Raw genomic sequence first — 6319 nt, forward strand, 5'->3', positions numbered from 1 at the left:
TATGTTTATTTAAATTGAAAATTATTAATATCTAATTTGTTCACATAAGATTATATTTAAAAAAATAATTTTATTAACGAGCACCAATCAGCTTATCGTTGCAAGCACAAAAAACTTGCAACTACTAGCCTACTTTTTTTTTTCTGCATATGTTTTGCCAACAAAAAATCACTAAGATTTGCTTCTTTTGAATAGACCTTTGGTATCTCTGTGCCATCAATTTCTATAGGCAAGTCTCCTTCCAAAACCTTCGAACCAAGAAGAATTTAATCTCTGCTATTTATCCTCATGTTATATTCATTGCGACAAATGAATGATCAGATAACACCTTCTTCACAGATATTTGCATATTTTTTATCTTTACTAATAACATCTTTTAATAGTAGTCTTCACGTGTCCTTTTTGATAGAATCACATACTAGTGTATGAATATCTTCAGCTCTGTATATTATTGAAATATATATCATATATATTTACAATTAAATAAATATTACATCAATAATATATACTCTAGTGTGTTTGAGTTTTACATAGTGTCGATGGCCTTTTTCATACATATCTTGGTATATAAATTGATGCTTCCTTTATAGTCCTTTTAAAGTATTATATCATTTTGCTTATGTCTTCTTAATATAGATGTTTAAATTTTTAATTTAAACAATCTTCTTCCATACTCTCATTCCTTTTATCAACTTTATATCCGTACCTCTTCAGAACAGATTGATGATGCTTATAGTTTTGTTCATCCTTTGACATCAATGACAATACTTCCATCAAGTTATATTTTGTAGTCTTATTTTGGTTAATCTCAACAATGTTGAGAGGAATACTTTATCTATTTGACTCATGTTTGCAGATCAATGCCAGCAAATTCTGGTAGGCAACATTTACTGTTTTGTTTGTAGGAGAACTGAATTTACTTACTGATCACAACATATGAGGTTGTTGGAAGTCCCAAGAATTAAAAGCTCTTTTGAAGAATCAAACAGGTAAGAGAATTAAGTTTTTGAGGTTTGTAATGGAGGTGAGTATACCTCAAAGGACTATATTGCCTTTTGTAGCTGTGAAAGGATCAAGAGGGAATTTATAGTGTGTCTGACAACTCGTAATAGAATGATATTGCTGTAAGGAAGAATAAGTCAGTTATAGAGACCATAGGTTTCATTCATGGAATTGAGTTGGGCTTGGTAGCATAAAATTTTCTGATTTGAAAAAAATTCAATAATAGATTGACATTGTGGTAAGGAAGAATAAGTCAGTTATGGATTGGAATTGAGTTGGGTTTGGCAGTGTAAAATTTCCGATTTGAAAAAAGCCCAATAGAACTCGAAAAAAAACTCAATCGCAAGTTGCAGCCAGTTAAGTGACAAGGCCCACATTCATATTCAATGAAGAAATTATGAACTAGTTCATCAGCTGATAAAAAAGGGAAAAATTTATGACTAAGTTACAAAATATAAATATAATTTTTTTCCTATTACCTTAGTAAAAAAAGAATATAAACTATATGATAAATCTTAACTCTAAACAAAACATTTAATTGTACATGACCATATTATTTGATCACTACAACAAATTCAAAAAATAATATTCATAATCATTAGTTAGAAAGTCATATATAATTAATAAATACTTATGAACATACAAACATTTAAAATTCAAATTTAAAATAAAAACTTATCAGATTTTCAAACCATAAATGTGAAACTCAAATATAATTATTTTGTATTAATATAAACTTACACTACTAAATTTAATGTTTAAATATGTCAAATATTCAATATAATCTTTAAATCCATAAAGAGTTAGGAAACTTATTAGCATTATCTTATACAACGGGATTTACTCCTAGGGATTCGCAAAACCCAATGCTGAAATTGAATGCAATTGACAACAATCACAACTCACACACATGGGCTTTGACAACTATGGAATGATTGCATAGCTTACGAACATCGTAACGACTGTTGAGCATGGACGTATTTCTTTGAAAAATGGCATTCAGCTGGCATCCACATGACAATCTTTGGGATTCAGGCTGTGTTTTCTTTTATGTCATTTTGTGTATTAAAGAATGAAAAAAACCTCTCAACTGAAAAGTGATTTGCTAAAGTTTTTAGCATCAAATCTACTTATGATGAGCTGTAGAGCTGGACTTGCCATGTTCTTATGAGTTTTCACTGTGAAATTGGTGTTGCAACCCACTTAAATTCATCCTTTGCTACTTACGAGTTAACCTACGTAAGCGTGCACGGCAGAAACCCTTGTTTGTTGTAGTTGAACTATGATAGAGACATCAAAGGCCATGATTCATGACCTGGATTTGTCGAGGCTTCTTTGGGCGAAGCAATGCAGTTTTATTTGTTACATTCTGAACGTGTCCACCCAAGGTGTTAAAGAATGAAGGATAAGACTCCAGAGGAAACATTCACAAGAGATATATTTTTTCCTATTTTCAGATGGTTAGGTGTCTATCTTGGCTATGCTCATGTGCTAGAGTAGAAGATGACGAAGTTTGAATTACCTAGTTTGAAGGATGTATTTATAGGATGGCGAATCCACCAAGGCTTGCAAGGTCTATATTCTTTTACAGCTGAAGATGGTAGTGAGCGAGTGGAAGAGGGTGAGGCTCGAATCCTCTATCGTTAAGGGTGTTATTTGTAGGATATAGTGAGTCCATGACTTGCATGTTTTATGTTGTTTTAAAACAAAAGATATTAGTGAGCCAAGACATTGACTGTGATGAGGATGCTTGTTCGTCCCATTTGCTAGAGCCCACCATCTAGTGATTAACGAGGATGCTTGGTCTTCTAGTTGCTAGAGCCCACCATCTGTAGAGTACAACCATACTCGATGCTTTTTGATTATGTTCTTGCGTAGGAGCAGATAGCTCATTGCCTTCTAGGCTTCTAGTATACCTAAGAAGCCTAGATAGCATACCAAACATTTGAGAGGGTAGAAGAAAAAGTGGGATTGTCAGAGACTTCTTTTTGGGTGAGTTGTTCCCCTAAGAAATTTCCATGTTATGTTGCATTGATATGTTCAATCATTGATGCAAAACCTGCCAGTTTCAAGGTGGAAAGTTATGAATAGGTGTGGAGATACTATGGTAGAAGAGTATCGATGAGTGAATTTTGGGAGATTGTTCTGACCAAAAGGGAAGTTAATAATTGATTCTAGGTGGTTGTACAATGTGATACAGAAGGTGGAGTGTCAGAGACTTCTTTTTTGGGTGTGTTGTTCCCGTAAGAAGTTTCCATGTTATGCTGCATTGGTATCTTCAATCCTTGATGCAAAACCTGATGGTTTCAAGGTGGCAAATTATGAGTAGGTGTGTCAGTGAGTGAATTTTGGGAGATTCGTTCTGATCAAAAGGGAAGTTTATGATTGATTCTAGGTGGTTGTCCAATGTGATACAGCAGTAGATGAGAGCATACAGTACTACAAGCCCAAATTTGATGGGTGAGGTTTCTTCCAAAGAAGGGGAGTTGACTATGACAAAACTTTTGCTTTAGTTGGGAGATAGTCATTTATTATCATAATTATATCCCTTTCATATTATGCAATTGGTTTATAAGGAATAAGAAGTTTACATCAATCAGCCTAGGGGGTTTAAGATGAATGTGCAAGATATCAATGTATGCAAGTTGAAGAAGTCCTATAAAAAGTTGAAGCAAGCATCCTGTGCTCGATGAGTACTTGTTTAAGCTGGGTTTCAGTAAAATTGTAATAGGTCCTAGTCTTCACTATCAGTTTGATGACCTGATCCTTGCAGGTGGCAGTGAGAAGCTTAGCATTTTGGAAGTGGGAGTCAAGTTTCAAGTTTAATGGGTAGGACATCAACCTTATGCACTTTTCTTTGGGATGCATGGCAGGGTACAAGGTAAGTTGAACTATGAATGCTGTCATCATTCCAAATTTGATGTTGACTATGGATTATGCTTCAAGTTTGGTGTATAGGCAATTGATCAGTCAACTTACGGTATTTCATGAACATCTGGCTTGATAGTTGCTTCGCAGTGGTTTTAATATTCATTGTGCTTGTTCATGGTTTAGGTGATGTAGACTACTTTTTTTTCTACAAAGCATCTTCTCTGGTATTTGAATGGGATTCATCATCGTGAGTTGAGGTATTTTGGATATTAACAGTGGATGCTTTATGACATTTACATTTTAGTTTTTAAATTAAGACTGGGCAGGTAATGCTAGTAATAGGAAGAGCATTGGCGAGTTATAATATCTTGATTCAATAGGAAGTTGCTGACAATGACATCCAGTTCAACAGAGGCTGAGTGCACAGCATTTCTCCTCTAGTTATGAGGCTATTTGGTTTCTCAAGTTGAGAGTAGTAAGTAATTGATAAAATGTTTGACATGGCAATCATGTATTATTGCAATCAAATCTATTCTAGGCTGTTTGGAATTTAGTGTTACAAAATCAGTTTAAGCGTATAAACATTTGACACCATTTCTTTCAGATTCATTGGTTATCTATCATAGATATTAGAGAAAACCCCTGGCTAAGGGGAAGTTTGATGTGACGAGGAAGAATCATGGCTTGGTGAACACATTGCTTACAAAAAGGGAGTGCTAAAATTTATATCATGCTTGGCTGACGTTTTCATAGTGGTGACACAACATTGACGACTTCCATGTAGGAGGGGGAATGTGCAAGCAGGGGAGGATTATTGCTTGCATCCAGCATGGATACAGGTCCATGTCTAGATTTTCCTTTCCCCTTTTGTTAACCTTGTATTTCAGATTTAAGTTGACCGGTGTAATTATAAGTCTGTTTAGAATTCGCTTTTGCTCTTTTTTAAGTCTGTTTAATTCTAGTTTCGAGCTAGTGCAGTTTACTTTTGTTTCCAGATTTAATGACAAGACAGTTGCAGTTTTGTAGTCGAGTACTGTGTATTTGTTCATATTTCAGCAGTATGGGTTTGTAAATTCTTTGTATCAATGTATTCAGAATCAGCAGTTTTTGTAGTAGTTACTGTTTAGGATTTAATTTTTAGACTGTAATATCTGTATACCATTTTCTAAAAATATAACGGAGGTGGATATGTGAGTTGGGTATAGCCATCGTAATTACTAGAACACCACTGATTTGCTGCATCTCCTGCTGCAATGTTTTAAATGCAGTTTTCATTTGACGGACATTTCTGGGGTAATTATCCTTGCCTCCAACCAAAAGGCCACAGCTACCAATTTTCTAAAAATATGTTATCAGCCGAATAAAAAACTCCACCAGTTGTCAACAGCATAAAGAAATGGAATGAAAAATTGTATTGTGGGCGTTTTAAGTAGAAAGACTAAATATTCTTCTATTTCAACATAAGAATAGTAATATTAGATATTTCATATATTATATTTTTTCATTTGTTTTTCGTTATCGTTCCTTGTTTCTGATAACATAGATTGCTATACAAAAATAGTAAATATTAAAAAAGTAGAAAAAATAGACATCTTTTAAAACAAAGTTAACCATAATATCAATGTTAATTGCCGAAAATAAGTAAATGGCGACAAAATACATTTGATAATTGTTAGTGCGGAATATGTTACTAAATGATTTGTGACACATCACATAGGTTTGTTTGAAGTACGGACATTTAAGTAGACAATGGCTAAAATCAAACTAAAAGTACTATGGGATCAATTCATCAAATTTCTCCTCATCAATAGCATCCAAATTAGCATGCTGCTCATTAGATCCAGATACAACAGGTCTGGCATCAATGAATGCGATCTTTAGTGTTTATTAATTTTTTTTCGAATCGTTAAATCTTTTTCTGAATTAGCTCAAAGGAAAATTCCTTTCGGAGGAAACTGTGTATAAATTTTTGCATGGACATTTCAGATAGATGTAAAATGATTTGAGTGTTTTTTTGACAATTTTCTTTTTGTTTTGACAACTGCATACCGAAAGCATCTATTTGGTATCTAGGCTAGCACCAGAATGCTACTGGCATGGGTATGGGTGCTTACTTTGCAGTGGACTGTAACATCAGTGTACATATATTTGCACAGCAAAAAAATTCCTTCATATAAATAAATAAGAAGATTGTAAGACGCATTATAGGTAGCTACAGCTGTTAAACTTTACTAAATAACAATATGAAGTTTAACATTTATCATTATTGGTCATAATTTGCTTTGTATCAAAATTGGGCGACCCTTCGTCTAGAGAGCCTTATGCGATGTTATCAAAATGTTCAAATATTCTATGCTTTATATTATCACATATGACATCACAAAACTTCTCGACCCAAGATATTTCGATATGCTAGTTGCAAGTAGACATTGTATTCTAAAAAATA

At 33.7% G+C, this 6319-nt stretch overlaps 1 long non-coding RNA gene across 1 annotated transcript; it reads left to right on the forward strand.

The window, feature by feature from the left end:
- Positions 1-4252: 4252 nt before the first annotated feature.
- Positions 4253-4894, forward strand: LOC149559291 (uncharacterized). The gene is made up of 2 exons (XR_016365132.1): positions 4253-4348; positions 4478-4894. It is a non-coding gene; the product is annotated as an uncharacterized LOC149559291 (long non-coding RNA).
- The last annotated feature ends 1425 nt before the right edge of the window (positions 4895-6319 follow it).

The sequence above is a fragment of the Cupressus sempervirens genome, chromosome 5, assembly GCF_028749045.1.
Source record: "Cupressus sempervirens isolate cs-2001-9-10 chromosome 5, ASM2874904v1, whole genome shotgun sequence".
In the NCBI taxonomy this organism is placed as follows: Eukaryota; Viridiplantae; Streptophyta; class Pinopsida; order Cupressales; family Cupressaceae; genus Cupressus; species Cupressus sempervirens.